General features: G+C 41.4%; 1 protein-coding gene across 1 annotated transcript in view; it reads left to right on the forward strand.

The window, feature by feature from the left end:
- The window catches only part of LOC119809415 (eukaryotic translation initiation factor 4B-like), a 56,414-nt gene that overhangs the window by 30,721 nt on the left and 1,969 nt on the right, over positions 1–23,724 (forward strand). The window lies entirely within an intron of this gene.

Genomic DNA, 23,724 nt, shown 5'->3' on the forward strand with positions numbered 1-23,724 from the left:
TGACTGACAACCAAGCCTTTCCTCTTCCCAGAATTCTCCTAGTCTGGTCTCCCCACCTATACTTTCTGCCTGGCTACAGGCTAGTCAGCATTTTATTAAACCAATACAAGTGACAAATCTTTACAGGGTAGAGGAACATTATCCCACAGCAGTCATGAGGTGGAAAAAAGGAAAGAGAGACTCCCAGTCAAATCTGGTTCAGAGTCAGAGCATAATTTCCAGCATTAGTTGAGATAGATGTGATAATGTTTAACAGCCTAGACAAGCACAGAGTTTATAAACAGTGAGTGTAACCTGTTAAAACTCTCACCTCCAGAAACCAGCAATTTATTCCAATATCCCAATCACTTTATTTTTCTTAAGATCATTCATTACTTCCTTATATCTTTCAAGTTAAAACTTCAATCCTGGTCCATGTTATAAGGTCTTCTTGTCCAGGGTCACCCTTGCCTCTCTTTCTTCTGAGTTTCCATTTGCAAAGTTCATTCCATGTTTTAGCCAAACTATACCACAAGCTTTTCCATAAATGCAACACATTTTCTTTTACACCCAAACGTTGCAGAGTCTCTTCTTTCCCTATTTGAAGAAAATGAATGTCCCATTCATGTGACACCACCATCTTCTTATGGCCCATAGACAGCTTATATCTTTAATTCTCAATGTTTCATCCCTGGGCCTTCTGAGGGTACATGTTGCAGTTCAGGGATGTCTCCCTGCATTCCAGCCTATCCCCACTATTGCTGTTGAACTTGGGTTTTATGTAATACATTTAGAAGGGCTTTATGGGGAGAGGTGATAATTTGCTTCTTAATATTATATCTTTTGTAATGTCCAGAATCTAACACTAACACCCAGCACACAGAAATCAGTAGATGCAAGTGATGCTGCATGTGTTTATCCCATCATCAGTCACAACAGCCAAAATTCACACCATGTTTGTCAATGAGCAAGTCAAGACTATGAGATTTATTGGTCCCATGTACTATTATTTGGTCATAAGAAAGAATCAAATCCAGTCATCATGACAAAGTGTATGGAGCTGGAAGCTACTGCTCTAAAGTATCATCATTCTTCCACTTTGTCAGGCACAGAAAGAAGCATACGGCATGCTTACTCTCATATGTAGTAGCTAAAAACCATGTCTATCTGGGTATAGAATAATGCTTACCACTGGTTACAAGTGGAGGAGAAATGAGAGCGAAAGGCTGAATAATAGGTAGCAAATCGATAATGGAGTTAGTTTTAGTGCTATCCAATACAATGCACTTGCTGACAAACATCTTGATTAGCTAGACGAGATTAAGCCAAGGCTTTGGGATACAGTCCAGTGGCAGAGTATTTTCCCAATATCTGTAAGGCCCTAAGATCAGTTCCAGTCCTACAAAATTTTTAAGTAAACACAAAGCATTGAAAAGAAATTGGAATCACTAATTACTTGGACTCAATTAGTACAGGCCTACATGGAAAAAATTGCCATACTGTACCCCATAGAAAAACAATTTTAAAAGAAGAAATGTATAAGACTTTTAGATGAAATTGGGGTAGGAAAGGCAAGGAGGCCTGAGGCAGTCTAGCATTAGCACTCCCCAGAGATTAAAATATAAATAAAACAATCATGTTTCTTACAAGACCAATGTGTATATTAGCTCAGGTTTGTCAATATCCCTGTTCTTGATAAAATAATGGTTTATACTTACAGACACACACTTAATACATTCACACCCCAACATTAGGGTCTTATAAACACATACTTAACATATAATACCCCAACATTATGGACTTACAGACACATACTTAACACACACACACACACCAACATTAGGGACTTAGGACAATTCTATTATCTGGAGATGGTGGGACAGCAAGCTCCAGGCATTAGATTATATTTACACTTACAGTGAGGCTTTTACAGGAAATAACTGCTTCTCCTTTGCAGACATATGAACTAGAGTAGCAAAGCCATTACACCGGCATGCTGCCCCATGGCAGTTTAGAAATAAACATCTCAGACGGTGAAGCAGTGGAAAGCCACAGTTCAGGGCCGATGACAATGAATTGGAAAGAGAAGCAAGCTGACCATCATGCTGAGGTGCCAAGATATCTGTATTTGCACTCAAAATCTATTTTCTCCAGGATCCTGGTCTGTCTGAGCACAACCCTGATTCTTCACCAAATATAGATTGAATGCTTGATGGGTCCGTCCCATTCTGGGCACTGTGAATAGAGAAGACTGTCAGACTAAACTGTACCTCTATAGCACATGTAAGACTCCCTATTTCAGAAATACTAAAATATGCTTAAGTTTGCATTACTTTGTGAATAAAGATGATCACAGTTTCAAAAGATAAAAGTCAACTTTAAATTTCTCTCACCTCCAACCTCAGCCAAGTAAATGTAACTGAAAGTGTTCTAACACATGTAGCTGGAGAATGTGGGAATACATGTAGAACATAAGACCAAAGGTAACAAGGTTGTGAACTCAAACAATCAAAGAAGGAGAAAAAGATCAGGACGAGGCAGGCACCGTGGGACACATTTATAACCCCCATATTCAGATGTCTGATGCAGGAAGTTCATAAATTTAAAGCCTACCTGGAAAACATAGTGAGTTCCAAAGTCAATCAAATATAGTTTCATAGTTTCAATATAGTTTCATAGTTTCAAATATAGTTTGATCTCCCTGCCTATACGTTCTGCCTGGCAACTAGCCAATCAGCATTTTATTAAACCAATACCAGTGACAAATATTTATAGAGTACAAAAGCATTATCCCACAGCACTTCCCTTTTTTTCTTTTCAAAACAAGAACTCTGAATCTAATCTCCTTTGTTTAGCTTTTTTCTGACCATTATCAATAACAGCTTACAACCAATACTCTAAACAAAGACAAACATTCATAATTCATTTGGGGGGAATGTGGGCATAGTTTTCTAGGCTACTTCCTCCTGATTGGGGGCACTGATAATCTTATGAGGACCTACAGAAAATTTAAAATTATGATCAAGTCCTGATTGGAGTACTCTGTTAGCCTGGTTCATCTCAGCCAGCAGTCTTGAAGCTGTTTTGGATGAAGAACTCAGAATGTTCTAGACTGTAGAAACAACAACAGAGGTGCTCTAAAACATTGGATTGTTATGCCCAAATCTGTGAGGTCCCTACAAAAACCAACAAAGAGACCAAGTCCCGTATGTAAAAGCAAAAGCCTTTATTTTAAGCAAGTTTGCAAACTTAGTCTCTCCACATGTCCAATGTATTGGAATAAACGGAGAGCCCCGAGCTCAGTAAGAATTGGGTTTTTATAGTAGTAAAGATGGGGTGAGGGGTTTTTGAGGTTCAGGACCCCTGATTGGCTGACATTTGTCTAGGAGTGTCCTGGTGAGTGTTTTCTGGCAGGTGATCCTATCTACAGCAGTTGGAATGTTAGGCATTTCCTTTGAATGGTCTGTTCTTGGGTGGTGGTCAGGTAATCTAAGCTTGTGGTTTTTCCTGCAGCCAGGTATTGCTTCAGGGTAAACTACTGAGACTCAGGCCTCTTATTAAATTTATTGATGGCTGAGCTCTACTCTGGCAGGTGATAATGGTTGGAAGTAAAGAACTTCCTTTGGGTGACCTGCCCATACTTAGCTTATCATGGCTGGCTCCCACAGGATCATTTGAACCATCCAAATGGTTGGTTCAAATCTCGTATAGGAGATTTTTCAAGAGGTCTTCATTGATCAATCCTATTTTTCTTAACCCAGAATGAATCCACAGCCTCTCATTTCCTGTGGAAACAAAAGCAAAACATCTCCAAAATAACATATCTTTTGACTTAAATTTTGAAGTCAAGACATTTTCAAAATATATAGGGTAGGATTAATCCAGAAGCATTTATAATCAAATGTCTTTTAGCAGCTATTGCCCCTTCCTCAGCAGTCAAACAATTCAAAGACAACACAATAACATACAGTATCCAGATTATCTGTGTATTTTCCATCTTTACATGGAAGCTAAGCCAGGTGGGTGGGAGCTGGGAGTGGTAGTTTTTCTCCCAAACCCATATGGCTATGTTTGCGTTCCAATTCCTAGAGCTGAAATTCTAATTCCAGTTCTTGCCTGTACCAGTGGCTAAAAAAGCCTCAGGCAAATGACTTTTTTGTAAATTTGTTCCCCAAAAGTTGAGTGCCAGTTAGCTACTTGCTATTCAGCCACTAGGAGGGAGCAGAGTTTCACCTCTGCCTATGAATGCCAAGTTCTATAGTGAGGGATAGAGATCTCAAGTTCCCTTTAGCAGTGATAATAGAGCTGGTGCCTGAGGGAACAGAATTCCTGCATTGCTGAGGCCAGAGCAGCCTAACAGCTACAGGGAGCTGCAGAGTTGCAACTGCCAATTAGGACAGCATTTGCTTAAGGGGCAGCTACTTAATTTAACAAAAACAACATTTCCTCAAGTGAGGTAGAAGCAGAGAACACAGAAGCTTAAGCAACAACCTTAGCCCCTTGTTTCCCGGCTTTCACTTCTCTAAATGTTTTTAAATACAGTATCTTAGTTAGGTTTTCTGCCACTGTTATAGTGCACCAGTACCAAAAGAAGCTTGAGGAGGAAAAGTTTTGGTTCATCCTATACCTCATAGTCGATCACCAGGAAAGTCAGGGCAGAAACCCAGAGGCAGGAACCAAAACAGAGACCATGTTCACCATGGCTTGCTCAGACTGTTTTCTTAAACACTTCAAGACTGCTAACATGTGACTCTGCAGCAAGTTGGGCCATCCCAGATCAACAGCAGTCAAGAAAGTGCACACAGGTTTGCCTACAGGCAAATTTGTTGGGAACATTTTCTCATTTGAGTTTCTCTCTTCCCAAATAGTTCTAGCTTCTGTCAAGTTGACAAGAAACACAGCTATGATTACCACCACATCTTACATGTTATATCTCTACGCTGCTATTGAGGAGATAAGCACATGTTCTACTATTAACTAAAGACTCTGGGGGGCTGGAGAGATGGCTCAGAGGTTAAGAGCACTGACTGTTCTTCCAGAGGTCCTGAGTTCAATTCCCAGCAACCACATGGTGGCTCACAGCCATCTTTAATGAGATCTGGTGCCCTCTTCTGGCATGCAAGCATACATGGAAGGAATGTTGTATACATAATAAATAAATAAAATATTTTTTAAAAAAAGACTCTGGACAAACAGAGCTTATTTCCTAGAGCACCAGCCTCACTCATGTTCATGACTGCTCTGTTACAATTTCCATGGAATATGTGGTATATGGTTATACACATGTGTATTTTACTGATATGGTGTATATTACATATTATTTCAAAAAAGGAGAGAACCATGCCAAATGCATTGCTGTGTCATCTGCCTTTCTTTTTACTTAGTAATGTATCCTGTGTATCAATTTTGTGTTGCTGCATTTACCCTTCTACAAGTTAACTCACCTCCTAGATCCAGAGCCCTAACCAAATAATTCATCATCATGAGAACACCTAAGGTCCTAGAGAGATGGCTCAGTGGTTATGAGCACTTGCCCTCCAGTGAGGACCTGTGTTCCGATCCCAGTATTCATACAAGTTGGGCATCAAGCAAATGCCTGTAATACTAGATTTGAGGGAGGTGGAAAAAGAGGAATTCTGAGGTTTACTGGTGCCCAATCCAGCTGAGATGTCAGATAGGTAAGCCGTGAGCCCCGTGTTCAGGCAGAGACTGTGCCACAAAGGAATAGGCAGACAGTGATAGAGAAAAAAACCCAGTGACCTCGTGTGGCTTCCATATACACACAGGTATAAATATTTGCATACATACATACGTACAGAGAGAGAGACAGAGAGAGAGAGAAAAAAGAGAGAGAATAAGAAATACATAAATCATAAAAAAATCCTACACTGAAATCTTTGTAACTGAAAGTTTCTCCAGATGCTTTTAATAAAATTGTTTAATAAAATTTTAATAAAATTGTTGGTCAAAGCACACATGCAGTTTTGAGACATTCACATAATCTAAAAGTAAAGTGTTGATATTCTATTAAGTGAGAAGATATAAGAATGTATGTGCTCGTTCTGTTCCCTTAGACCCAGTCCCCCTGTCTCATCCCCAGCCCTGCAACAGAAGACCAGCTGCAACCTTCTTTTCCCCCCGTACCCACAGTTCCTGTGGATCCCATAGTCCAAACCCTCCTAACTTCCTCCCCTCAGGACTGTTTCTTCATTCCAGCACTAGGCCCCAGCAGGGATTCCCTTCTAACCTAAGGAGCACTTCTTTGAGGGCAAAAAAGTAGGTTGAAGACAAACCCACACCTCTCCTTCTGCTCCTGAGATCCACTCCTACTCCCAGTATCTCTGACTCCATCCCCAAAGAATCATAAAGACCTTATCCTCCAACTTCCCTTCCTCTATCTCACCCCACTATCCCAGCCCCCAACACCAACAGGCATTCCCTGTGAACAAAGCAGATGAGCAGGCCAGTAAAATCCAGAGGAACCAGAAACTGTGGAACAAAACACCCACCCCAAAACAAACAAACCAGAAATCAGCACTTAGACCTATAATCATCCCAAACCCAAATGTCTAGATGCCAGCATAAAAACACAATCAATAAGAAACAGAGCAACATGTCTCCACTAGAGCTCAGCTATCCTACCACAGCAGGCCTTGAATATTCCAACATAGCTGAAGTACAGGGAAAATACCATAAGACCAACTTTATGAAGATGATAGACAAAATCTAAGAATAGTGGGAATAGAGGAATGAGGAAATACCAGTTCAAAGACCCAGAAAATATTTTCAACAAAATCATAGAATAAAAATCTCCTAACCTAAAGAAGGACATACCTACAAAGGTACAAGAAGCTTACAGAACATCAAGTAGATTGGACCAGAAAAGAAAGTTTCCTCCCCACATAAAAATCAAAACACTAAACATACAGAACAAATAAAGAATATTAAAAACTGCAAGGGGAAAAGACCAAGTTGCATATAAAGGCAGACCTATTAAGATTAAACCTAACTTCTCAATGAAAACTATCAAAGCCAGAACAGCCTGGACAGATGTACTACAGACTCTATAAGGTCACAGACATCAACCCAGACTACTATACCCAGCAAAACTTTCAATTACGATAGATAGAGAAAAGAAGATATTCCATGCTACATCTGTTCAATATTTATTTACAAATCCAGTAACATAGAAGGTGCTAAAAGAAAAATTCCAGCCTAAAGAGGTTAAACATAACCATGAAAACACAGGAAATAATCACATACCAACAAAATCAAGAGAGGGGAAGTACATGCCCACGTACACACACTACCACCACCACCACCAACAACAAAATAACAGGAATCAACAATCACTTGTCATTGATATCTCTCCATATCAATGGTCTCAATTACCCAATAAAAAGACACATAATTGAAAGGGCATGAAAACAGGATCCATCCATCTGCTGCATCCAAGAAGCTCATTTCACCATTAAAGAGAGATATTACCTCAGGGTAAAAGGTTGGGAAAAATATTCCAAGCAAATATACATAAGAATCAAAATAATATAGCCATTTTAATACCTAACAAAATAAACTTGAAACCAAAATTAATCAAAAGAGATAGGTAAGAAGACTACATACTCATCAAAGAAAAAAAAATCCACAAAAATTACATTTCAACTCTTAGAATTTATCCCTCAACTTGGGAGGCAGAGGCAGGCGGATCTCTGTGAGTTCGAGACCAGCCTGGTCTACAAGAGCTAGTTCCAGGACAGGCTCCAAAGCCACAGAGAAACCCTGTCTCGAAAAACAAAAAAAAAAAAAAAAAAAAAAAAAGAATTTATCCCTCAAACACAAAGGCCCCCAAGTTTGTAAAAGAAACACTACTACAGCTTAAATCACATATTGCCCTCACACACTAATAGTGGGAGACTTCTATACACCAATCTCATCAATGGACAGGCCATTCAGACAATAATTAAACAGAGAAATACTGGTGCGAAACCAAATAGACCTAACAGATATTTACAGAGCAAACACCCTAACACAAGAGAATATGCTTTCTTCTCCACATCTGATGGAACTTTCTCCAAAACTGACCATATACTTTGGCTCAAAGCAAGTCTCAACAAATTCAAGAAAATTGAAATAATTCCCTGCATCTTTAATGATTCTCTAAATTAGTCTATTATTAATAAAAGCTCAGAAGTCAGATAGGGTATGAAGCTGGTTGAACCAAAAAACAATGGAGAAAATCCCAGCTGAACCTCCTCTCTGCTTTTCTGAGATCCAAAAAGGGCTGTGACTCTCCTAAGGTCCTCTCTCCTCTTCCCTGTGTCCCTCTCTCCCCATCTGAGTCCACCAAAAAAATTATATCTTTTATTCTGGTCAGCTAAGTGGCTTTGTCCTCTGAATCAAGGTTCACTTTGTTGACAGTTTGGGGAGACAGAGTCAACAAACCTCCTGCAACATGCACCCTAACAGACCATTGAGGAGTAAAGCTAGATATCACAACAGAAAGCTTACAAACTCATGGAAATTGAACAACTCTCTACTAAATGAAAAATAGGTCAAGACAGAAATAAGAAAGAAATTAAAGACTTTCTAGAATTTAATGAAAATTATTACACAGCATACCCAAACCCATGAGACACTAAGTGCTTACATTTGAAAAATATGGAGAGATCTCATACTGGCAACTTAACAACACACCTGAAAGCTCTAGAAGAAAAATAAGTAACCCAAGAGTAGTAGATGGCAAGAAATAATCAAACTGAGGGCTGAAATCAATAAAATAGAAACAAGAGAACAATACAAAGAATCAATGAAGCAAAGAGTTGGTTCTTTGAGAAAAATCAACAAGATAGACAAGCCCTCATCCAAAATAACTAAAAGCCAGAGAAAGAATGTCCAAATTAACAAACCAGAAACAAAAAATTGTAACTTAACAACAAACACAAAGGAAATCCAGAGAATCATAAGAACATACATCAAAACCCCATACTCCACCAAATTAGAAAATCTAAAAGAAATGAACAATTTTCTCAGTAGGTACCACTTACCAAAGTTAAGTCAGGACAAACAATTTAAATAGACCTATAGGCCCTAGTGAAATAGAAGTAGTCATTAAAGTCTCCCAACTAAAAAAACTATCATGCTATCAAGTGAGTTTTTGGATGAATTATCCTGAGTGAAATGGCTGTTTATTTTTTTGTTCACTTTAAAATTGAGGTGTTAGTTTTAATATTAATATTGACAATGAATATATAAATACATGTTATTTATTATTCAAATTGATAATACCAGTGCTCAGTGGTTCAGAGCACTGCCTGCTCTTCCAAGGGTCCTGAGCTCAATTCCCAGCAACCACATGGTGGCTCACTGGCTCACAACCATCTGTAGTGAGATCTGATGCCCTCTTGAGGAAGAAACCTGGTCAGTCGTCCTCATCAACTTAGACCATGAAACAAGTTCAACAGAACTGCCATATATGGGCTGCCCATGCGTGCTTCAGCATTGCCAGGGTATAAATTTCATTTTCAATTTTCAATGTTAATGTTACTTAATAGTTAGCATTTAATGTTTAGTTTATTATAAGACTTCCTTTATTTATCAGATATTTTGAGACAATAGATATTGTCCTTTTTTTAAAAAAACATAATTGAGTGTGGCTAAATCTATGTTTACAATCTCTGTGGGCTACTATACTTCAGCTGTTCATTATTTTAAATGCCAACTATTTTATATCCTTGGGTTCAGGGGTTGGCTGGGGCCAATAAGGCGGAGCTCCTGGTGCTTGGACTTCGTCCAGGATACCATCAGGTGGCTGCCCAGGCTAGACTCATTTGAAAGTTTAAAGCAGATGTTGATATTCTCTTCTGCTCTAGAATTTGGAACTGCTTTGTGACTGCTAAGCTGTGAGCCCCAGCTTTTGAGAGGCCAGTGTGGAGGATGGGAGGATGTTCCTCTTGAACACTATAGGGAGCCCTGCCCTGCTGTACAAGAAATCTATTCGGCTCCACAAGAGACCACATGGGGAAGTCATACAGAAAGGAGAGGCCCTGAGTTCTACTACTAGGTGGTATTTAAAAATATGAACAATTTAAATGCAGTTTAGGGTTGGAAGTACAGCATGAAGGTCCTTGAGCCCACAAATCTCCAGAAAAAGCAGGAATGTTAAGCACACAGGATTGTCTTTCTAATGTGAAAGATGAAAAATTTGTTCTTCCATCCAGAAAGCTGAGAACTGCAAGTGATTAACCTCCAGGGGATCTGTGTTCTATCTGTTGGCCAGGCCCTATCAAGCTCTTACAACCAAGACAGTAAGCGACTAGTAATCTAAATGACCCCCACAACCAGGAACAGAGATGACTAATAGCCTAAATGACCTCTACACTATCTCTATGATAGAGACCAGGCTAGACCCTCAGGCCCTTAAGCTAGTACAGGTAGTGTATCTCTAGAACCCATCTTCTTGGAAGAAATGACGTGTACCTTGAGTTGAGTTTCAATGTTATTATGCTTCCTTGTGCAGTGGAATTGTATCAGGCTAGAAAACTCTTTTCCAAATTATCTGGACTTAAATACAATGGAAGCAAACTGCCTGTTACTGGACTCCCTGAATGTTATTAGACCCCCTGAAATCTGATCCAGGTTGATGAAGTAAATCTGCACCAAATTTTTATTCTTATCTCTTCTTGCATTTCTGTTCCCTGTGTAACACCTGCAAGGGACTTCCTACTGCTGCCTTGGAAAACATGAGTCACAGGGCACTGATGGGGAACATGGATCCAGAGCTATGAGTGGAAAGCACTCGTGGCGATTTTAAAGGTAGGTTTCGCCATGCTCAGTGGTATGAAGTAAGAGTTGAGTAGACTGAAAAATAAGAAGTGAAGTTGGATGAGGTGATGGGAGGAGACCAATGGGAAGCAATGAGGCATTTGAGCTCTGAGAAGCTGGCAATGGAGGAATGTTAATCTGATCCATGGAGCAGACCGGATTCATGGACAGAGAGCTGTGACAGACAACCCAGAGAAGCAAGTCTCTGGGATTACATTCTAGTCTCAGCCCTGTTGCTGTGATAACCGTAAGTACCTGACCAAAAATGACTCAGGGGAGGAAAGGTTAATTTGCGCTCACAGTTCCAGTTAACACTTCTGAAAATCCTCAGTTGTTATTACTGAAGGAAGCAAGGCCACATTGTTCATGCTGGCAGCCAAAAGGTCATAGCCACAGCAGTCATAACTACATCTGGGGTGTTCATCTTCTTGCATTGTCCCCCAAAATTATTCTTTCCCATAAAAATTTGGAGCAGGGGGAGTAACTGTATTTGATGATGGTTGAGGTAACTATCAAATTATCCAGCGTTCACCTTTATGAGGACCCAGACTTCTAGTTCTACCATTTAAAAATATATTGACTTGCCAGGTGGTGGCAGCACACATCTTTAATCCCAGAACTCAGAAGGCAGAGGAAGGCAAATCTCTGTCAGTCCAAGACCAGCCTGTTCTACAGAGTGAGTTCCAGGACAGCCTCCAAAGCTACAGAGAAACCCTGTCTCAAAAACCAATAAATGTATATATATATATATATATATATATATATATATATATGTATTTTGTCATTTTTTTCAATGTAGGAACTTCTATAACATGAGGAAGAAATGCATTTTACTTTGAAAACAAGTACTCGAAAGATAGTGTGTCTAAATGTTACTTTTCACCTAAAATATTATATCATAGGGCTGGCCAATGACTCTGCTATAGTCAAGAACCTACCATCATTTTTTTAAAGCCTGACTTACATAGGCTTAGAACTTCTTCAAAGGCAGTTGAAGGATCTTTAGTCCCACTGTCTATTAAAAAAATACACTCACATGTGTGCATGCACGCACACACATGCACACATGTGCACAGGCACACACAGTTAAGCAGTTTTTACTCCAAAATGGTTTTTTTAAACAAATCTGTGCCTATCAAAATATTTAATATTCCAGCTGTTAAGGAGGCTGAGGCAGAAGGATCATGAATTCAAGGCTGACTGAGTAATTTATCGAAAGTGTTCCAGAATAAAAGGTAAAAATGGGACTGGGACATGGGCAGCGGAAGAGTGCTTACCAAGCGTGTATTGAGCCCTGGGTTCTATCCTTAGTCCAGCACCAAATGACAACAGCAAATACTGAGTGTTGATATGAGGCCTGGAGAAGAAAGTATTGACTTGATCTGCCCTATAGCCTGGCTGAGAAGCAGTAGATACATCCCACCTACCAAAGAGCATAGGCCACTTGAATCTGGCATCAAAGATCTTGGTCAGAAAGTTTTTCTATCATAGAATTCTACAAGCTATTATAGCATGGTATGCTCCCTCAATAGATTTTTTTCCAAGAGTCTGAGAGACTGAACCAGAACCACAGATAGCTGACAATCTTCTAGTAAATTTCAAGTAGCATTAATTTGGTAATTTCTGTGCATATGTGTTAGATGTCATTGTCCTAAGTTCTTTTTATTTTAAATACTGTCAAGTATGTGTATTGCTTTGAGTTCCCAGTGCGTTGCACGGAGTCACATACATTAGGCATTCCACCTGTATCATTCTTCTCTCTTTCCTAGAAAAACTCTCCTGCCTCCCCCTCCTCTCCTCTCCAGACTGCTACTGTCTGGTTTTGGCCAGGCATCTCAGACTAGGTTTTCCCTGTACCATATTCTCATAGGGACTCTCCCTATATAGTATGTTGTCTTATTTTTCATGAATTTAAATGTCCTTCTTGATTGCCTTAGGAAAACATGTGGGTGATTTTCTTAAATATTTAAGAAGAAAAATTGTTATCATTGGTTGGTAATTTAGCTGAATATAGAATTTTATTCTGAAGATTGATTTTCCTTCAAAATCACATGGGCATCAATGTTCTAGTCTAACATTCTGTGTGGCTGCAGTAATGACCTTCTGCTGCTAGCGACCCTTACTACTCTCCTTTTGGTGACTCTTAGCCTGTCTTCTCTCTCTGGAAGGTTTTAGAAGCTGTTCACTATCCTTGGCACTCTGTTACTACACAGTAATGTATATATGGTGTGATTTGATTTTTGTTTAAAGACTTTTCATTTGTTTTACTCTTTAAAAAGTTTTAATTGTATTTATTTATGAATATGTTTATTGCAGGTAGATGGGAGGTGTGTGCTATAGATTGCTCATGAAGCTAAGCGAACAGCTTTTTAGAGTCCATTCTCTCCTTCCACAGTATGGGTCCCATAGGTCAAACTCATGTGAGTACTGGTGGCAAGGGCCCTTACTCACTGAGATATCTTGCCACCTCATTTATTTTATTCTTACTGACGATAATTGACAAAATAAAAACTGACTGCTTGTGTTCCTTTCCCCATATTTTACTTGTAATTTTATTTAGAACGGTGAGCTTTTTGTGTGTTGAGATATAAAATTCATATATCTATATGGGACATATTATGGCAATTCCATAAATGTGTATAAGATGGATAACTCAAAATAATACACATAATTACTCATTTTCATATGTTGAGAGTTTAGTGCACCTCTAGGCATGTTAAAATATTTCAAAGACTATGTCTTACCCACAGTTCCCCCACTAGGCTAAAGAACCCCAGATCTATAAGATCTTAGAGTCTGGCAACTGTTTGGCACCAGGTTCCAAAGTCAGTCCTTGGTCTCAATGCTAAGGTGGAAATTTGTCAATAAAAGTTTACAATGCCTAGGATCCTTCAAACTTTACAAACAAAGTAGATCTTCCTTGAAGAGGAGGCGCCTCCTTCCAGGCATGTCTGTAGGTCTTCAGAAGTCAGATCCCATTATTACAGTGTCTCCTGACTCACAGTTATTATTTGGGGTTTGGGGTGGGAAGAAGGGAAGAACAGAGACAGGGTTAGAGGAGATAGAGGTAGAGACAGTAGACTACGGGCCTACCTGCCTTTTTGTAGGAACAGAATTATGCCAGTCATTTTCATGTCTCTTTTGTGAATGTGACTGGCACATCACCAAGGACTCCCTTGCTAGCCAAATGATCACCTGTCATTATTATAGTTACTCAGCTAACGGCAGGTTAGAACGCACAGACCACTGATCTGACTCTTCCTGAATTCTAAGTATTTTCAGCTTTTGTGCAAGGAAGGCTCTGCTCAAACAGACCAAGTTTAACTCAAGGCACACCCATTGCCAACAGTTCCAAAGACATGTGATATAAAGGTTGCACAAAGTAGGTGTGTTTTCTACTGTCTGCGAAATGTCATCTTGCCATGGCATCTCTCAAAGTTGCCCTTTTGTTGAGTTGATATTTCATGGTAAGAAGCATATTCTGTTCTCTATGTTTACTTCTACACAGTTACACAAAGTTTCTTTCAGTTTCTAGGTGCTGTTCAACACACACACACACACACACACACACACACACACACACACACACACCACAGTGGAGTTTGTCTCTTTTGGAATGCAGTTCTGTGGAGAATGGTGGCAGATAAGTCATTTAACCAGAAACACATTAAAAGTACAGAAGAGTCCACTTAGTCCACGTCTCTGCCAACCGCTAACCTGTTCTGTGTCACTGTAGTCTTGCTTTCTCAGAATAACAGAAAAATGGAATCAGATGGTGTATAGCCTCTTGCTTTCATTTCCGAAGGGCATTTCCAGGCAAGTGTCTGCGTGTATCAGGAACCTGTTTCTGTTGATTGCTAGGCACCACTCCAGCCTGCAGACACACTAGAGTTGGTTCATTTACCTGCTAGAGTTGTTTCCTGTAATGAATTAAGTAGCTATAGGAGGGTGGAAGCCATCACTCAGTGGTTAAGAGCACTCTCTGCTTCCTGAGGACCCAGGTTTGATTCTCAGCATAGTGGCTCCCAACAACCTCTAACTTAAAATCTAGAGGGAACTCAATCCCTGTTGTCTCCACAAGTACCTGAACACACACACACACACACACACACACACACACACACACACATACAAATAAATAGTCTTAAAGAAAAGGAAAACAGTAAACATATTCCATACTCAAAGGGAAGGAGGGGTTCAGACTCCCCTGAAAGAAAGCCAAGGAATGTTTAGACACATACTAAGTCATTATATTTTTTCAAAAATTGGCCAAAATTACTTCTTTGGGTAATATTTCCAGGTACTTCTATATTATAATACACCAGAAATAATATTACCACTTACCCAGATACATTTAATTGTCCAAAAATCTTCCAGAGCTTAAAGATAAGAGTTCACACATGATAGTATCTTACCATCAAAAAGACTTGTCCCTGAGCTCACTTTTCTGCATCCAGTAATTTTGCTATGAATGGATGATAAAATAAAGTATTATTACCTTGCTAACCTCGAGGACAGAGTGGGAGGGAAGGGGGTATCTTTGTAACTCAGGATACTTCTTAAAGAACAGATCTGTGTTTAGACCCATGCCTGGAGGCACATGCATGTGACCCTGACATCTTCAGAGTGAGAGGAAAGAACACTGTGGGACCCTAGGCACTAGACCTAGACCTAATGGAGTTAAGACCCAGAATAGGATTTTATGTAAAACCCTAAGTTACTATGCCAGGCCTCTTACTACAGCAACTAAGCCCCAAGTTCTTCCCACATGCCGGAGCCTCTGTGAAAATTAGAGCTGAGAGCTCTGCCCGGAAGGTTGAAAAGAGGCTCAGGACCAAGGCACATGTGGAATTCCTAACTTTGATGTATACTTAGCATTCAGAACTAATGATGGAAGGTTATTGAGGCTCTGGGGAGAGGAGGCTGGGGTCCTTAGCAGTGAGTGACTGGCTACACGCATGACTTTCTTCAGCAAGGTTTGAGGTATCTGCTGTGGGCTCCAGGTCCCATCTTTTACAGGGCCACAGTGTGGCAGTGACAGTAAACTGTGGTAACCGTTATTATACAAAACGAGGAATTCTGTGGGTAGATTGTGTGACAGCGTTGCCTGGGAGGGGAAGTGAGGCTCCGGCTGGACCCAGAATAGGATACTAGTAAGACACAGAGAATGCACGATCTGAGACAGGAAGATGAAGGCCTTTCATACAAACTTAGAACCAATCCTCCTAAGCAGGATGTCCTGAGCTGACAGGAATACCGGCATTATTGAGAAGGGAGGGGCTAAAATTTCTGCCTTCCTCTTTGTAGGAGTCTCCTAATGCCGTGACCTCATGGTTTGAAGGGTGAAACAACTGAGCCCCTCCCATTTTTCCAACCCACTCAGTGAATCAAAGCGCTTGACCACTCACAGCCCAGGCTCCGAGAGATGCTAGTTAGGAGACTTGAATTTTACTTTCTCTCTCTCCCCACTGGCTGCCATTCATCCGTGTGTGTGTGTGTGTGTGTGTGCGCGTGTGTGTGTGCGTGTGCGTGTGTGTGTGTGCGTGTGTGTGTGTGTGTGTGTATGTGTGTGTAAGCTAGACAACAACCTTAGGTGATTTTTTGACAAGGTTTCTCATAGCCTGCAGTTCAGGGATTAAGCCAGGCTGCTGGCTGCAGTGATTGGCCTGTCTGCACCTCCTCAGAATAGGGATTATAAGTGTGCCTCTAAGCGAGACATTTTTACTGCGTTAAGGACCCCACATTTGTGAGGTCAGCGTTTTACTGGCTGAGCGTTTTCTTAGTCCCTTTAGCAGTCTAAACAGTGCAACTCAGCACTCCAGTCTCACAGCAGGCCCTCTCCGAGGAACCCCCTACCCCTTACCGAAGTTCTTGGTGCTCTGACACCTGTGCTCCATGGATTTCAGCGGCAGAGTCCCTGAAAGGATTGGCCCTGGTCAGCGGCAGGGAGTTCACTGCCAGAGAGAGGGCAGTGGGAGGCAGGCAGGACCGGAGCTAGCTGGGTCAGCGCCGGCCTGGGCGGGGCAGGTAGGTGGAGGCGGGTCCGACCTGAAACCTCTCAGCCCTGCCCTGTCACCTGCGGGTTTGGCGTTACTCCAGCTCCTCCCTCTCTGGAAATCTGAGCATCTGTTGGGTGGGCCAGGGGACAGCTGCCTTTAGCCGTCCCCACCTTAGGTTTTACTGGGAACCTGCTCCTGGATGCTTTGGGACACACCTTTCCGGTGGAGAAAGTTTCTAGGACTTTACAGCTAGTTCCGTAGCAAGGAGAACGGCCGGTGGAGGTGAGCTTCTGTTGGCTGTGACAGCTGAAGGCTGCTGGGGACTCAGGGATAAAGATAGCTCCCACCTGTGGCCGAGACCGCTCTAAAGAAGATCTGCTCAGTCAAGATCCGTCTCTTGTGAGTTTGACTGGGGAGAGGCTGAATCATACCGGGTGGCAGGGGCTTGCCTGTTTTAAGGAAATCTCGGTAAGGTGACCTGAAAGCAAGACGCGCGCGCTCCAGGGCAGTGAATCCCGTCCAACAGCCTTCCTTCCTTCCAGCTCTTTGTGTACAGTTAACAATGGTCTGCACGGAGCCTGGCTCTGCCTTAAAAACCCTTTCTTCCTCCTCCTGGAGGTCGTCTGTCCGAGGAGTTCAAGGTCAGCCATTGGACACTAGGTCAGTTTGGGAAATATTTTTCAATTCATGCAAATATTTAGAATCTTTCACCTACCTCTTCTATCTGGCTTCTGCTGCTGACTCTATTCACATACAGGGTTTTCACTTGCTCTATCTTCTTTAACTCTCCCCACACCCCCACACCTTTAAATAGTATTTTTCTACACATATTTAATTAATTCTTTGGGAATTTCACATATGCAATATATATATATATATATATATATATATATATATATATATATATTACATATTCACTCCCATCTCTTCCCCTAACCCCACCCAAATCCACCCCACTATTCCACTCCTCTTCCCAGCTTCCAGTCTTCATTTTTAAAAAAATAATCTACAAAGTACAATTTGTGCTGCCTACATACACATACGTGTGTTGGGGCCGTCCACTGAAGCATGGGTCCAGCAGGGGCCACACCCTTAAAGCTGCCTCTCCCTGGCCCTCTCCAAGTCCTCAGCAGTTGATAACTCCTCTGGAAGGGGTGGGGGTCGGCGAGTCCCTCTGCCTACCTTCCAGGAATCCCAAGCATCAGGGGAGAAGAAAGTAAACACATTTTCTAGCAAGTGCTTACAGGTACTTGGAGTTCTTTTTCTTCTTTTTTCCATTCTTTTTTTTTTTAACACCATTAGTTCCTTTCTTTTAGTTCCTCCAATGCTAACAGCCTCTAACTCTGTAAAGAGTACACTAAAGGAGAAAGGAAGTGGCCCTCCACATGACGCTCTAAAAGGAGACTAATTTTAAAAACCACAGAAATTGATTGTCTGTGTGGAGTCCAATATTGCTGCTTCTTTGGGGGGGGGGTAGATATTTGTAAATCGGATCTTCTTTCTCAAGACAATGTTTGCTGCCAGGCTTCTCCACATGTAAAGGCTCTTCTCCTGTCTCTACCCAAGGGGGACATGAGAAATCTGGGGTCCTCATGTAGAATCTCCCTGAGAAAGGGTTCTTGAGGCACCTTGAAAGTATTGTATTAGGACATCCCAAGGTTTCAAGACTGCTGTGTTCTGATATCCCAGATCTTGACAATTTGCTTATTTCTGTTACTTATAATCATTCACAGTGGCAGTCCCCATAACCGCTCCGCCTGCACATTGAGGGTGGAACTCCTCTGGCTCATATTTTTAAATGCATGTTTTATTTTCCCCGGTTGTTAAGGTTTCTGGACCTTGTTCTCCATTAAGCAGAATCAGAGGTTATGCTGGGAACCTGGTGGAAAGGACTGAACTGTGTTTTGAGTTCTAGTTCCAGCTCAGTCTTGAAGTCCCATTAAGTCCCTTCCTATATTGACTCTGGGGTTTTTTAAAGTCTTTACCTTGTGTGTGTGTGGAAGGGGGGTGTTTTCTCTGTTTTCCCTTAATTTTCTGAATAAAGACTTGTCGGGAAGGGTATTTGATCTCTTCTTAGCACGCACGTGTCCTGTGCTGGGAATCACTGCTCTGCAGAATTTGGACTGTGGACTTTCCTCTTGGTTCCAGAAGGTGTTCCGGTATGCTGGACATCTCTGCAGGTGACAAAGGGCATGGGGCTTAGGACGGATGGGACCTCAGACTAATTACTTTTATTCTCCATGTCTCATTTCCTCCTGGCTGGAGAGAATAATATTCCCCAAGATGTTTTATAGATTGCTGAAGGATATAACACAAACAAACCACACAGAGTTTGTCATTCAACAAACAGGAACAATGTCTTCAGTGTTCTTTTTCTCATGATAGTTTTCCTTCTTGGAGATTTATTGTTGGTTTTTTTTGTTTTGTTTTGATACAAGGTCTCATGTAACCAAGTCTTACTTCAAATTCTCTATGCTGCTGGGGGTGTCTCTGAACTCCTGATCCTTTAATCACCACAATTTGTCTTAATAAAAGGAAACTTTTATTAAGGTAAAATATGTCTCAAAATAATTATCAAGTCCTACACATGCATGTTCAACATTTAAGCAAGCACAGGATGGAGGATGTTCACAGGTGTTGCCTGTGAGCTAGAGGTGAGTTGTGAGCCCAGGGAGCAGATGTGATCTTAGACGGCTTCACGGCAGAGTAGAATGCATGTCCACAGCCCAGGCTATTTTCCCCATCTGCCCTTTGCTCTGATGTACACCTCGTGGTCACATTTTTAGGATGAATATCCACACACTGACCTGAGTAGGGAAGATGGAGAACAGGGAAGCATGTCTCCTCTCATGCTTCTTCACAGCTAAAACATACACTCTCTGACTTCCAGACATGTTCTAAGTTGACTACAGCTGTCATTTCACCTCTGGATTTTGCTGTCCTCAAATGTAAACTGGGAAGTCTCACGACTTTGGAATTTCTCCTGTAAGGGCGTTTCCTTCAGGAGGCTGTAGGAAGACAAAGTTATGCACACAGCGCTCTCCTGTGAGGTGAAGTGTCATGACTCAGTGTCCCGCCCTAGAGCACTTGCCCTGGTTAGACACAGTGAAACATTAGTTCATGCTTCAGTCCAGGCTCAACTTATGACTCTCTGTCATGCATATCATAACAAGCAGACCAACACAGACTGGAAAGATGGCTCAGTTCTTCCAAAGGATCGGAGTTCAGTTCCCAGCACCCAAGTCAGACAATTCATAACTGCCTCTAACTCCAGCTCCAGAGGATTCCACACTCTCCTCAAGCCTTCAGGGGCACTTGTACACATATGGCATGCATATACACACATATACATCTATGTAAAATGTATTTTAAAAACCGAGCAATAAACAACTTAACTGGTATAGTTTGGAATAAAGTCTAAAACTGTATTTACTGCTCTTGCTCCTGCCCCTGTTCTCCAAGCACTACAATCTGAGTTGGGAAAAAGGTCGTCCCACTCTGCATGTGTTCTCTTGCCAGAAAAAGTATCTGCATTCCTGCTGAGTCTAATGGTATCTCTAGTCCAAACTCCACCCATCACTTCCTTCTGAGTTATTTAAGTGAATGTTGGGGTGGGGGACTGCCAAGAAAGAGGTATTGATAAGAAGATAGATTCATTATTTAGGATGAAATGATGAATTTATTATTCATTCTTAAAATGATAACTGAACATTTTAAGAGGGACTTCTTATGGAATTTTACCCTCTTGACTTCTCTTTGGTATTGTTAGCTTTCAGAATCCTTTTAAGTACAGAAGTCTTTTCCTTTAAATTCTAGCTTGAGCATGCATGACTTAGTCCCCCATCTCCCAAGCTTTGTCCAAGTTGGCTGAATAAATGAACACCCAGAGTTGCCTCTTCCTGCCTCTCATGACTGACTACATGATTTCAAATTAAAGAGTTTTGTTGCAATGCCCTGCAAGGCGTGGAAAAATCATACCTACTGTGTAGGTACCACTAGAGAGAAAAGGGAATTTAATTACTTTAGGTTTTGTTCATTTCTGAGAAAAATTGTTGTGCAGGGTTCAGACCAGCTCTGTCAGTTCCTAAAATCCTCGATCAGGCTGGGTTTCCATTCTCATCAGACCAGGATTATCTGGCATAAGAGATTAGGTAAAAATTATTCTTTTGGAGCATTTGTTTGCTTTGTTCATCTTCTTTGATTTGATCAATTAACTTGAACATTTATTCATTGTACTGATAATATACATAAGGTCTAGACAGAATCAAGCCAAGACTGAGTCAAACTGCTCAGCTTACATGTAAAGGTCACTGGAACCCGAGTCTAGATTCTGATTCCTGGACTCATCCTGAGAGGTTCCATCCAGTGGGATGCCCAGGAATCTTCATTTGAACAGAACGCTAAGGTGATGCTGAGCCCACAGAAACTGTTGTTTTGTGTGTGTGGTGCACGCACAGGTATGTGGATGTGATCGTGTGCATATAGGTGTGCATGTGGTACACTTGTAAATACATGCACATGTATGCAGAGCCTGGAAATCAACACTGGGTGGCTTTATCTTTCTCTCCTCATCTTACATTTTGAGGGGGGGTTTTCATTGAGACCAGACTTTCACTAAATATTTATTGTGGCTGGACAGGTTTTCCTTTAACTTGATGCTTTTTATCTTTTTTTTTTAATACCAAAGAAAGTCTCATCTAAAACAGTATTCTCTAAACACTTGCAGATGAAGGTCCGTCCTTAGGCTATCGAGGATTACAGCAGATGGATGAATTCAGGATTAGGAAGGGGGACTTAGATTATTCATGAACTATTTTATTAGATTGTTCCACAGTGTCTCTCAATTTTGGATATAAATCCCCAACTGAATAATTCAATATTTGATCCTCCCCCCCACACATACACACACCAATAATCCTCCTCATTCCCCATTCAGGCTGTGCAAGTTCACCCTGTTTCTGGCCCTCTGTGCATCTTATGGAAACCTTCTATCCCTGAGGGTACACTGGTTTCCTGATCTGTAGGCACCTGAGGAGGAGGATGCTCACCTTGGTGTTTGATAGACTGCTGAGTCAGGCACTTCTAAGGTGTATTGGGGTCAGTCAACACCCATTATCTACATGACTACCGAATCCAAAATGTTCTGCTTTTCGTGACACACTTTGTAGTTGTCTCCTCTTTTAGCTGAGAGAAACTTTAAATAATTCTCTATGCCTGCTTTTGAGAAACACAGCATATTCATTCAATGGTAATCTTTATTTCAAAGCTGAGAAGGAACTCCCTTAATCACTGTGTTCTTCTCATCTTTCCATTTACTCATTTAGCTTAAGAGAAACTGACTCTGAGCGCCCCACCACACCCTGGGTGCAGAGGTAATTACTGGTCCTGTGGTCCCAGAAGGGCAGGATTTGGAGAATTCTGTTTACCTGCACTTAGGTTTTCTATTGAACAAAACTCTGGCAGAGAGAGCTGCAGTCTCTTTTTCTTCTTTTCCTTCTTTTTCCCAGTGACAGAAAGTGAGTTGGAATGACCCTTGAATTGCTAATGTCTGTCACCTGGAGAAGGAGGAAATTATTTTCTGGCCTCTGTGTTGCCGTGTTTAGAACATGTGTTCTGAGTAGCTGCTTTTTTTCAGTGCCTCTTTTGCCAGCCGAGTTGCAACACAAACTATTTTAATTAATACCGTGTCACCAAAAGGGATTGAGGTAGCCAATTGAATTCTGCCAAGATGGAGTCTTTTGATGAAAACATATCTTTATTGATTGAGGATAAAAAAAATCATTCTTAAAATGAAATCCAGAGGAAAAAAAATCATGTCCCTCAGAGAAAATTTCTGAGTGGCAGGCCAAGATTAACATCATAAAATTGAATTTGTGCTTCAAGCCTTTGATGTAACCAGCAGCTGGGAGATGGTGCTGCCCTAGCTGCGTGCCCTCTGATTATTGTGGAGAATGAAATAAGGGTTTCTGGTGTCCCTCCTCCAAGAAATACAAACGAGCTATTACTAGGTAGTTTCTTGCTAGTTAAAATGGGTTGGATCGATTGGAGGCCTCTTAGGCCCTCATTGGCCCGTGAACTCCAGGAGTTGAGCATTTATTTATGCCCCAGGGACAGAATTTGTGGCCGTTGCTATAGAATGACTTCTTTGGTCAGTAGGAACCTAACAGAGGAGGGCAAGGGGGGTCCTACTTGCCAGGGACTGCTTTGGAATGGGCAGAGGCTGGGCAAGTTTAGAAAGCAGCACAGTGCTGGGTCTTCGGCCCTGAAGGTGCTCCTCAGCCCCTGGACTCCGAACTGGAGACCACGCCCTGTGTGGAACTCGTCTCTGAGTTACGATCTTAGGACACAGGATCACTCTTTCAACAGGTTTTCTCCTGTTTTTGTTAGACCTGGTACTTTGAATGAACCACTGCCCACACTGTTGACTCTGGGTGCGTAATTAATAGGTTTTGTAGATGAAGAAACAAAATCTCTTTGTAGATACACCCTCAGACTGAAGAATGATTTGAACCTCAGTCACCCTATGGCTGAGCTTAAGTTGTATTTGTTTTGAGTTGTTTCCTTTTCCTTGGAACACAGGCTTGCTTGTGTGGATTAAGCAGGAGATGATGCTGTCTCAACCCTCACTCTCAAGCCCTTTGAGAAGTGGGATGGGTCTTGACGTCAGACAGACATAGGATATAATTATTCCTCGCCAGGGAACTCAGATTCGCCCAGCTGTCTTTCCCCCTGAGAGTAAACACTAAACGGCAGGTATGTGGATGAATTAGGAAAGGTGCAAACGCCCCAGTCCAGTGTCCAAGTGATAGTGGGATTTAGTAAACATGGATAACAGATCTGTAAAGGTTTCCTCGTGACTGAGAAAGAGAGGAAAAGTCAACTGAAGTATGGATGTGTGCTCAAAGAAGGGGAGATGGGATGAGCC

The sequence above is a fragment of the Arvicola amphibius genome, chromosome 3 (genome assembly GCF_903992535.2).
Source record: "Arvicola amphibius chromosome 3, mArvAmp1.2, whole genome shotgun sequence".
Taxonomy (NCBI): Eukaryota; Metazoa; Chordata; class Mammalia; order Rodentia; family Cricetidae; genus Arvicola; species Arvicola amphibius.